This window comes from Canis aureus, chromosome 15 (genome assembly GCF_053574225.1).
Source record: "Canis aureus isolate CA01 chromosome 15, VMU_Caureus_v.1.0, whole genome shotgun sequence".
Taxonomy (NCBI): Eukaryota; Metazoa; Chordata; class Mammalia; order Carnivora; family Canidae; genus Canis; species Canis aureus.
The window spans coordinates 42,831,511-42,844,133 of record NC_135625.1 but is presented as its reverse complement, the minus strand read 5'-3'; the positions used below and the strand labels follow the sequence as shown (position 1 = coordinate 42,844,133).

The window sequence follows — 12,623 nt, the reverse complement described above, 5'->3', positions numbered from 1 at the left end:
CAGTGGAGCCTGATCTTCCTCTCTGGAGCCTGAGAGGGAACAGCAAGGCATATGCCCTAAACACTATTTCTAGAGGAGGGGCTCCAGGATAAAGAAAAAGCAGGAAAAAAAAAAAAAAAAAAGAAAAGAAAAAGCAGGAAGTCCTAGTAGAGGGTGTGTGTGAGTTCTTTTTATTTTTTAAAGATTTTATTTATTTATTCATGAGAGACAAAGAGAGAGAGAGGCAGAGACATAGGCAGAGAGAGAAGCAGGCTCCTTTCAGGGATCCCGATGTGGGACTCGATTCCAGGACTCTGGGATCATGCCCTGAGCTGAAGGCAGACTCTCAACCGCTGAGCCACCCAGGTGTCCTTGTGTGTGAGTTCTCTTCATGGACACATCCCATTGGGTTGAAATTCCATTAAAGTAAAGACCATGGAAATTTTAAGGAGGGAAGATCCCAAAAGATGCCCAAGAATGAGCCTCAGGTATGCTGTGGCCAGTATAGCTACCCTCTTCCTGTCCTTATCAGGTCTTACAGAGGTTCCCAAAAGTGACAGAATATTCACTTGGCTATATCCAAGGGGATTTTTAAGGAGCATTCCACTTCTGGCCAAAATGAGGTAAATAAATAAGGACTGAATATAACCTCCCGCTTAAAACAATCCCCACCTCCCCACCCCTGCTCCCCAAACCGGGCCAAATATATGAAACAACAATTCTTACAACTTTGGACATTAGTCAACAAGAGACAGTGATCTATGCGACATGGGAAATAATTGAGGAAACTCTATAATTGCTAGTTTCCAGGTCATGACAGGGGAGAAAAATCCCAGAATTTTCCCTGGGTTGAAGAGAAGTTGTTGAAAATCCAGAGAGAATGGGGCAGCTAGAGTTCCTGAGTTATATAGTACTAGGGAAGACATAGCTGCTTAGAGAATTCTGTAGATCTTCAGAGGGTCCCCTGCAAGTTTTGATTGAGTGGTAATTGTCTATTCCCAACAGTCAGACTGAGCATTCAGAGATATTGCATAGTGGACAAAAAAGAAATGGAAAAAAAAAAACCTAGCCCTAGTTGATCAATACTCCAGTCCTTTCAACCTTGAAAGTAAACCTCAAAAGGATCAGATCATTTCCAAGTTACCTAACTGCATAACAGAACAAAGCTCAAGATTATTCATAGGAATACAGAAATATCTAGCACTCACCAAGATAAAATTTATAATGTCTGACATCCAGCTAAAGATTACTCGACATTAAGAGAGATAGAAAAATGTGAACCATAAGAGAGAAAAATTAAAAATTAATCAATTAAAATTGACTCTAGGGCAGCCCCGGTGGCCCAGCAATTTGGTGCTGCCTTTAGCCTGGATACCCAGGATCAAGTCCCACGTTGGGCTCCCTGCATGGAGCCTGCTTATCCCTCTGCCCGTGTCTCTTCCTCTCTCTCTCTGTGTATCTCATGAATAAATTTTTAAAAAGTCTTAAAAAAACTGACTCTAAACTGAAACAGATGTTAGAATTAGCAGACAAGAATGGTAAAGCAGTTATTATAACTGTAGTTCAGCTGTTAAAAAAGTTAAGTAGAGATATAGAAAACATTTTAAAAGACTCAAACCAATCTCTGAGAGATTAAACTATAATGTGTAGGATGAAAAATACATTGAAAGGGATTCAACATTACAGAAGAAAAGATTAATGAATATGGCAACATAGTAATAGAAACTCTTCAAACCCCAGAGGAAAATAAATTTAAAAAGCATCAGTGAGGTATGGGGCAATTTCAAGTGACCTTATCTTTGTGAAAATAGAGTTCCCAACAGAGAATGGGTGAAAAAGCATTGGAAGAAATAAGGGCTGAAAAATGTCCAAATTTGATGAAAACTATAAATATACAGATCCAAGAAGTTCAGTGAACCACATGCCCAAGAAACATGAGAACAACTATGGCAAGGCATATTTTAAACAAACTGGTCAAAAGCAGTGATAGAGAAAGTCTTCAAAGTAGCCAAAGAAAAAAGGACATGTTATGTACAAAAGAACAAAGATAAGGAAGACATCAAACTTCTTGTTAGAAACAATGCAATTCAGGAGACAGTGAAGCAACACCTTTAAAGTAGATCACAAAAGAAAAATAAAAAGTAGATCACATATTTAAAGAACATCTCCAAAGTAACCTAGAATTCTATACCTAGCAAAAATAGCTTTCAAAAATGAAGGCAAATAAAGACTTTTCAAAACATACAAAAACTGAAAGAATTCATTATCAGGAGACTCCTGCTTCAAGCAACATTGAAAAATAAATAAATAAAGTCTTTCAGGCCAAAGTAAAATGATTCCAGCCAGAAATATGGATCTACAAGAAGGAATTAACAGTGCCAAAAATGTTAACTGTGAGGATAAATACATAATTTTCTAGTTAGCTACATTATTTCCTCATTATTTAAATCTCTTTAAAAGATAACTAACAGCATAAACAAAAATAACAACAATGGAATGTTGGATTTATGACACATATAAAAGTAAATGTATGACAATAGCAGAAAAGTCAAAGTCAAGAGGGAAAAATTGAAGTGTACTATTATAAGGTGCTTATACTATATACCAGGTATTATAATTTCACTTCAAAGTAGACTATGATGGGGTACATGGGTGACTCAGTTGGTTACACATCTGACTCTTGGTTTCTGCTCAAGTCATGGACTCAGGGTCATGGGACAGGCCCTGCCTCAGGCTACATACTTAGTGGGGAATGTGCTTCTCCCCTCCCTCTTGCCCTCACCCCACTCACATACTCTGTTTCTCTAAGATAAATAAATAAATATATATTTTTTTATTAAAAAAAAAGAGTAGGCTGTGGTAGTTCAAGGATGTATATTATGAACCTTAAAGCAACTACTGAAATAATAAAGCAAAGACTTATACCCAATAATCTATCAAAATAGATCAAATGGAATCATAATAAATTTTAATTAATCCAAAAGAAGACATATAAAGAAGAAAAAGAGAAGAACAGATGGGATAAAGAGAAAAGTAGAAATTAGGAAGTGATTTAAACCTAATCATGTAAACAATCTCATTAAATGGAAATGGTCTAAATACTACAATTGAGGGATGCCTGGGTGGTTCAGTGGTTGAGCATCTGCCTTGGCTCAGGGCATGATCCCAGAATCCAGGGAGAGTCCCACAAGGGGCTCCCTGCATGGAGCCTACTTCTTCTCCCTCTGCCTATGTCTCTGCCTCTCTCTCTCTCTCTCTCTCTCTGCGCTTCATGAATAAATAAATAAAATCTTTTTTAAAAATAAAATAAATACTCTAGTTAAAAGGCAGAGATAGGGGATCCCTGGGTGGCTCAGCAGTTTGGTGCCTACCTTTGGCCTGGGGCATCGGGACTCCTTGCATGGAGCCTGCTTCTCCCTCTGCCTGTGTCTCTGCCTGCCCCTCTCTGTGTCTGTCATAAATAAATAAATAAAATCTTTAAAAAATAATTTAAAAAAAAAATTTTTTTCAAGGCAGAGATTGTCATACTGAATATACAGGTAGATCTCAACTATGCCCTTCAAATATCATAGCATAGATTCCTTATAAATAAAAGGATGAGAAAGGATCAACTGTGCTAACATTAATCAAAAGACAACTAACATGCCTATATTAATATCAAACAAGTAGATTTCAGAACAAAGAATATTACCAGTGATGAAAAAAATTTTCATAAGTAGTTCATCAAAAGGGCATAACAATTCTAAATGTTTATGCACTTAGTAATATAGCTTTAAAATACATGAAGCAAAAACAGAAAACTGCAGTGAGAAATACACAAAACTGAAGTTGAGTGGGAGATTTCAGTATGTCTGTCTTGAAAATTGATAGAACAAGTAGAAAAATCAGTAAGCATATAGAAAATTTGAACAACACTATCATCCAGCTTGACCTAATTGACATTTATAAACATTCCATCCCATAACAGCAGCATGCACATTCTTTTCAGTTGCATCTGGGACTTATACCAATATGGACCATATTCTAGATTATAAAGTGAGTCTCAGGTTTAGAGAATTTGAGATATACAAAGCATGTTCTCTGACCAGAGTGAAACTAAATTAGAAAACAAAAACAGAAAATCTGGAAAATCTCAAACATTTGGAAACTAAATAATACACTTCTAAATAATCCATGGGTCAAACAGGAGAATAAAAGGGAAATTAGAATATATTCTGAGTTGAATGTAAGTAAAAATAGAAGACATCAAAATTTATAGAATGCCAGGTGTGTGTCGGGCCCAGCTTATCAATAGCTAATATTGTGGCTGGACCAACTCTTGTGTTTATTATGATTACAAGGTGCCTGGTAGCAATAACCACCAGGAGGCTTTGGAAGTTAAAAGTTTATTGCTTACAGAACTGAAAATTACATAACATTTTTAGGGCCACATAGCAAGGTTGTGAGAATAGAGAGAGAGCAAGCTTGGGGCTGGGGTTCTGCTTTTTGGGGGGTTGAGAGTGGGGGCCTAGGGTTTTATGGGCTCACTTTTTTTTTTTTTAAGATTTTATTTTTTTATTTTTTGAGATAGAGAAAGAGCACTACAAGCAGGGAGAGTGAGAGGGAGAACCAAACTCCCCACTGAGCAGGGGAGCCTGAAACAGGGCTCAATCCCAGGACCCTGAGATCATGACCAGAGTCAAAGGCAGACACTTAGCCAACTGAGCCACCCAGGCTCCTCTCATGGGCCAACTCTTCATTGGTAAATATAAAACATAAAAGTGGGAGTTTAAAGCGTGAGAAAAGAAAAATCAATATTGAAATCAGCCAAGATCTCCATAACAAAGGAGCCTCAGTCAGGAGAGGTGGTCTGGCCCTTTATCTAGTCATGTGGCTGGTAAAGTGTTTGAGATAGCCATCTTTGGGTTTTGTTTTGTTTTTTTTCTATTGGAGTTCAATTTGCCAACATATAGCATATGACCCAGTGCTCATCCCGTCAAATGCCCCGCTCAGTGCCCGTCTTTGAAGTGGATACCTGGGCAATCAAAGCGTCGGTCATTAACTTGCATTACAAAAAGTCAAAAAGAAAAAAAGAAAGAGAGAAAGAAAGAGAGAAAGAGAGAAAGAGAAAGAGAGAGAAAGAGAGAAGAAAGAGAGAAAGAGAGAAAGAAGAAAGAAAGAAAAAGAAAGAAAGAAAGAAAGAAAGAAAGAAAGAAAGAAAGAAAGAAAGAAAGAAAGAAAGAAAACCCAACAGCCAGGGCTTACACTATACTGATAAGTACTTTGGGGGGGGGGGGAGTACCCACATGTGATAAGAGAAACATTCTCAAATTTTAAAAATTAACCACATGGGAGAAAGGACATATAGCCAGCCTATGCTAGCTATCTTTTCCCACCTAAGATAGAGGGAAAATATTGTTAATACTTGTGAAGTTCATAGTCCAGAGGCAGAGAGGCTCACTAGAAGACTGAAACCTAATCCTGGGACTGTAGAATGCTTCTCCTCCCCCCACATCTCACCACTGCATTACTAAAGGCTTATTCACAGCAGTTCCTTTTATCTAGTACATCACCTCTGGGTATCAGGAAAAATTTATAAAACATACCAAAAGGCAAAAACCACAGTTTGAAGAGACAGAGCAAATGTTAGAACCAGACATGGCAAGGGATGTTGGAATTATCAGACTGGGAATTTAAAACAACTATGATCAATATGCTAAGAGTTCTAATGGAAAAGTAGACAGCATGTAAGAACAGATGGGCAATATGAGCAGAGAAATGGAAATCCTAAGAAAAAAAAAACAAATACTAGAGATAACACTGACAGAAATGAAGAATGCCTTTGATGGGCTTACTAGTATACTGAACACAGCTGAGGAAAGAATCTCTGAGTGTGAGGATATGTCAACAGGAATCTCCAAAACCAAAATGTAAAGAAAACAAAGACCGAAAGAAACAGAATAGATTATCCAAGGAGTGTGGGGCAACTACAGAAGGTGTAACATACACATAATGGCAATACCAGATGGAGAAGAAAGAAAGGAACAGAAGAAATATTTGAAAAAATAATGACAGAATTTACTCAAATTAATGTCAGATACCAACCTCCAGATCAGAAAGCTTAGAGAACACAGTAGTATAAATGCCAAGAGCTACACCTAGGCATATCATTTTCAAATCATAGAAAGTCAAACATAAAGAAAAAAATCCTGAAAAAATAAAAACCCAAGGGGAAAACACACCATTCCTATAGAGGGGCAAAGATAATACTACATATGACTTCTCTTAGAAACCCTACAGATAAGAAGGAAGTGGAGTAAAACATTTAAAGTGTTGAGAAAAGAAAACATCAACATGGAATTCCATATCCTATAAAATTCTATGCTTCAAAAGTGAAAGAGGAATAAAGACTTCTCAGATAACCAAAAATTGAGGGAATTTGTTGCCAGCAGACATACCTTGCAAAAAGTATTAAGAGATGTTCTTTTGAGAGAAAGAAAACAATATGGGTGAGAAACCTGGATATACATAAAGTAAGGAAGAGCATCAAAGAAAGATTAAGGGAAAATAGAAGCCTATATTTTCTTACTCTCAGTTGATCTATGGTTTGTTCAAAACAATAATAGCAATAATGTATTCAATTATGTATGCTTATGTATGTATCTTATGCATGCACATATGTGTGTATATGCTTGTATACAAGTGAAATGAATGAAGAGAGACAGGACAGCAATGGTAGAAGGAATGGGAAGGAGGAATTAAGATTACTTTGTAATAAGGTACTCACACTACTTGTGCTATAGTGTTATTTGAAAGTGGACTACATAAGTAAATATTGCAAACTCTAGGGCAACCACTAAAAACTTTTTTTCAAAGAAGCATAACTAATATGCTAAAAAAGGAGAAAACATAGAATCATATAAAATACTCAATTAAAATGACAAAAGGCAAAAAAAGAATAGAAGATAAAATAGGAACTAAGAACAAGGGTAACCAGTGGAAAACAGTAACAAATTTATGATACCTATTAAGCTAACTATATCAAGAATTACTTTGAGTGTCAATGATCTAAATGTACCAATCGAAAGACACAGAATGCATCAAAAAGCACATCTTGTCTACATGAAACCCATATTAAACACAAAGACATGTAGATTAAAAGTAAATTGGTGGACAAAAGTATAATGTGTTAACACTAATCAAAAGAATGCATGAGAAGCTACATTAATTTCAGACAGAAAGAGGGGCATGACCTAATGATAAAGAGGTCATTCTCCAAGAAGGCATAATAATCCTTAATGTGTATGTGCCTAATAACAGAGCATTAGACTATGGGAGGTAAAAACTGAGAGAACTGCAAGAAGAAATAGATGAATTCACTATCAGAGTTGGAAGCCTCTGCACCCCTGTATCAGAAATGGACAGACCTAGTAGGCAGAAAATGGGTGAGGATACACTTGAACTCAACCACACCATCATAAACTGGATATGACTGATGGCTATAGCCTACTTCATCCAACAACAGCAGAATACAGATTCTTCTCAAGTTCACATGGAACATTCACCAAGATAGACCATGTTCTGGGCCATAAAACACACCTTAACAAATTTAAAAGGATAGAAATAACAAATCAATGTAATTCATCAGATTAACAAACTGAAAAAGAAAAACCATATGAGGGATCCCTGGGTGGCGCAGCAGTTTGGCGCCTGCCTTTGGCCCAGGGCGCGATCCTGGAGACCCGGGATCGAATCCCACGTCGGGCTCCCGGTGCATGGAGCCTGCTTCTCCCTCTACCTATGTCTCTGCCTCTCTCTCTCTCTGGGTGACTATCATAAATAAATAAAATTTAAAAAAAAAAAAAGAAAAACCATATGATTGTCACAATAGATGCAGAAAAAAGTATTTGACAAATCCAGCATCCATTACTGATAAAAACAACAACAACAACAACAAAAACTCCTAGCAAAGTAAGAATAGAAAGGAATTCATCCAACCTGATAAGGGGCATCTACAAAAAACCTGAAGCTAGCGTTACACTTAATGGTAAAATACTGAATGCTTTCCCTCTGAGTTCAGTAACAAGACAATGATGCCTACTTTCGCTGCTTCTGTTCAGCATTAGAGATGCTCGCCAATACAGTAAGGCAAGCAAGAGAAATATAAGACAACCAGATTGGAAAGATAGAAGTAAACTCTTTAATCACAGATAGTAAGATCAACTATATAAAAAATCTCATGGAATCTACAAAAGAGTGATTCATAGGTGAGTTTAGTGAGGTTGCAGAATACAATTTCAATATATAAAAATTAATTGCATTTCAACGTTTTTTATCCTAGCAGTAAACAATTGTAAATTGAGGTTTTAAAAAGTATATCATTTACAGTCACATTGAAAACATTGAAATACTTTGAGATTAATCTGGTAAAAGATGTGAAAGACTTACATGTTGAAAATTACAAAATATTACTGAAAGCAGTTGGAGAAGACCTAAATAAATGTAGAGATGCACCTTGTTAATGGGTCAGAAGACTTGATATTGTCACTTCTCCTTTAAACGATCCATATATTTGATGCAATCCCAATCAAAATCCCAGCAGGCATGTTAAAAAAAAAATCCCAGTAGGCTTTTTTTGTAGACAGAGTGCTTCTAAAATTCATATGTAAAGGACTTAGAATATCCACAACAACTTTGAAAATAAGCAAAGTTGGAGGATTTACACTACCTGACTTCAAGATGTATTACAAAGCTACAGTAATCATTACAGTGTGGCATTGTCATAAAGATGAATAAATCAGTGGAACAGAATGGAGTTCAGAAATAGAACCACATATATATGAACAACTGATTTTCAACAAAAGTGCAAAGGCATTTTGGTGTAGAAAGGATAATTTTTACAAATGGGGCTGGAACAATTGGAAATTCATAAGCAAAAATGAACTTGGATTCATACCTTGCATCAGCATATACAAAAATTAATGCAAAGTGGATGGTAGATTAAATGTAAAACCCAACACAAAAGCTTCTAGAAATAAACATAAAACTGTAAAACTTCTAGAAGAAAACATAAAAGAAAACCTTAGAAATCTTAGGTAAGGCAAAGATTTCCAAGACAACACTGAAAGTGCAATCTATAAGAAAAGTGATAAATTGGGCTTCATCAAATTTAAAATTTTGTGATTCAAAATACGCTGTTAAGAAAGTAAAAACATAAGCCACAGATTGGGAGAAACTATTGGAAATGACCATCTGATGTAGGACCTGTATCCAGAATATACAAAGAACTCTCAAAATTCAATATTAAGAAAACAACCCAGTTTTTAGAACAGAAGATTTGAACAGACAGTTAACCCAAAAGAGATACAGATGGCAAATTAGCACCTAAAAAGATGCTTCATAGTCATTAAGGAAATAACATGTTAAAACTATAAGGAGATACCACTAACCACCTGTAAGAATGGCTAAAATGCAAAAGGCTGATCATACCAGGTATCATTGAGGATATGGGGAACTGGCACTCTCATACACTGCTGGTGGAACATAAATGGGACAACCAATTCGGAAAATACTTTGCTTCTTAAGAGGTTAAAATACACCTATCATATGAGCCAGCCACTCTGTTCCTAGATGTGTACCCAAATGAAAAAGCATGTGTTCACACAGACAAGCAGCTTTATTTGTAACAGCCCCAAACTAGACTGGAAGCAACTCAAATGTGCATGAACAGGTAAATGGATGAACCAACTGTGGTATATCCATCTAATGGAGTACAGCTCAGCAGGAATAATGGATATTTCATCAATACGTTCCACAGCCGTGGATGACCAAATAACGAGGTCTAGTGAAAGAACAGACAGGAAAGAGTATACACTGTCTAAGTCCATTTATATAAAGTTCTGGGAAATGCAACTCAATGCGTAGTGATAGAAGCCCATCAGTGGTTACCTGGGAATGGGGACGCAGAAGCAAGGATTACAAAGAAGCGTGAGGACACCTCTCAAGGGCGATGAATATCCCTCTTTTCATTGTGGTGATTGTTTCTTGGAGCTTATAAAATTATCTCTTTCAAATATGTGCACTTACTGTATGTCAACTATACCTCAATAAAGCAATTTTTAAAGATGCTAATAGCAGAATCCAGTGACAAGACCACTCTCACCAACTGTGTGCCCTGCGCCACCTGCTGAACCTCTAGTTTCCTAATCTGGGAAGTAAGAGTAATATTGCTTTCCTTGTAGAGTTTTTGTGACAATTAAAAATGACATATTAGGTATTTTTTAAATAAAATAGATGCTTGATTAGTAATAGAAATGATATAATAATGTCTTCAAGAATAAGAAAAGGGGCACGTGGGTGGCTCAGTCAGTTAAGCGTCTGCCTTTGGCTCAGGTCATGATCCCAGGGTTTGAGTCCTGCATTGGGCTCCCTGCTCAGTGAGGAACCTGCTTCTCCCCCTCCATCTGCCCCTTTCCCAGCTCATGTGCTCTCTCGCTCTGCTCTTTCTCTCAAGTAAATGAATAAAATCTTTAAAAAAAAAAAAAAAGAAAAAAGAAAAGTGATCACTTGAATAAAATGTTCTGCTCACATATATTCCAAAGAGATTTCCATGGAGGGTTTGAAGGCCATCGGCCCTGGTTTTTCAGTTTGTAGGTCATGGTTCCATATACAATGGCTTGGATTTAACGGGAAGTTTCGGCCCACCCATTTCTCCTACTCTCCCACCTCCTCTTTGGTCCTCCTCGTTTGGCCAGAGCTGTTAGTCTCCACAAGCACAGCCCCATGCTGCCAGCCACCCAGCACCTGATGGTCTCTTTCTCTTCCTTCTCATCTTGGGACTTGAAAGCACAGAGATTTGTACAGATGGGTCAAGGAAGACAGCTCTCCGGGGTAGATTATGAGAGAGTGTAGGTCAATCACACAGCATGGTTCTTGGCACCCAGAGCACACATGTAAATCAGCAATTGTAGTTTTACTACACGTGACTGAGGTCATCTGTTCTGGCTCCTGTGTCCTCCTCACACATCTGGAGAGCTCTCTGCATGAGTCGCCAGGGCCAATGGATTCCCAGTCCTGTTCTAGGAAAGTGAGAGGAAGAGGGAGACAGCATCTCTGCCTTTGAAGAGTGGACAGTCCCACGAACCAGCTTAGTGAGGGAGCACAGGATGGGTTCAAAGATGGGGGAAGCAAGGTGAGCTGAAGTCACTGGGAAAACATCAGGAGAACAGAGGATAAAGACAACCCGTCTTTGTGTGCATTTGTGTGTTTGCAGTCCTCTGCCCTTTAGCACAGTAACTGGCACATAAGCGGACCTCGGTTAGTACCTTCTGGTTGAACAAGTGGGTGAATGAGGATAGCTGCAGATGTCTCAAGTAGAGAAGACGTGGGAGAGCTGGAGCCAAGTTCCAGCCTTCGCATGAGGAGGGTCCATTTGGCTATGAGAAGGGCCAAGCCCAGGGAAGAACTGCATGCAGGACGGTGAGGGGTAAATGGCAGGATGCAGAGTCTAGACGCTAGATTAGGGGCCTCTTTGGGCACAGGAAGGTCCCTAGAGACTGTAGAGGCAGCCTCGTCTGTGCCCCACAGGGTCCTGGTTTGGTTCTACTGGGTCTTTAGACTCCGGTTCCTCAGATAAGCTGAGCTGAATGAAGAAGCTTGTCTTCCAGTCCCTTCTGCCACCCACACACTGGCACCAGCTCTGAAGGGGAGTCAGAGGCCTTGGCTTCTCCATGGACCCCACGCCTGCCTGGAGAAGAGCAGAGGAGCCTCCTGACAGAACAGTGCCCATTCGGCTTGCACTCATTCCTCCTGCACTTACATGTGTTGCTTACTCAGGCTCCAAGTCCCTCCTGAACAGGAGGAAGCCAATGCCAGAACCAACAGAAGACTAGCAGAAACTCCTAGCTGAGCCAGCCACAAGGAACAGATGTCTGAGCGGCCTATGGTGACCACCAGGCCACGCATTTAGGGCCCGAGCTAGCCGGCTGCAGTGCGCGGGTCCCTGCCCACCTGGAGCTGGCGTGAGCAGTGCAGGGCCAGCAGGCAAGGAGCTGCAGGGCAGGCGTGCCAGGTGCCTCTGCTGCCCTCTGACCTGACTCCCTATGCTGAACCCTTAGTACTCCCACTTGTACGACCTTAGATCGTTCAGGGTTTTCCAGAACCAGTCTGCAACTTGAGGAAAAGTTGCTTCATCTGGAACCAAGTGGTTTCCCATTTGGCCACCCTGCTGAGAGTGGGTGTTCAGTGGACCCCATTAGGCCCCTCCAGCTTGGTGACTGCCCCCAGATCAGGAGGTGCTGTTCCCTCCCTTTAAGACACATCCCTGACTGATACCCCAAGGACTGTGCTAAGGGGATATTTTGAGCAAAGAAAGAGCAACATTTCTTTCTGCTTAGACATCAAGAAGTGGGCTTTCATCGGTTGGAGACAAATTGGAGCCCAAATCCTTTGGGTCAAAGCTTCTTGATCTGGCGCTCGGAACTGGATAAGAAAGAATTCCAGTCTCTTGTCTTTGCCATTCAGCAAAGGAGCCCTTTTCTCCGCCACCACCTCCTGGCTGTCCCCTGCCCATCCCAGAGCCTTGTCTCTCCTGCCCGGGTGCCCTGGGCAGCAGCCACAGGCCTGAGCATTGGCCACTGAGCTTGGAAAGCCTCCTCCCCGGAATG

General features: G+C 39.4%; 1 protein-coding gene across 14 annotated transcripts in view; it reads left to right on the top strand.

Moving 5' to 3' along the window:
* The window catches only part of ANK1 (ankyrin 1), a 216,746-nt gene that overhangs the window by 185,984 nt on the left and 18,139 nt on the right, over positions 1-12,623 (top strand). The gene's annotated exons all lie outside the window — the stretch shown is intronic.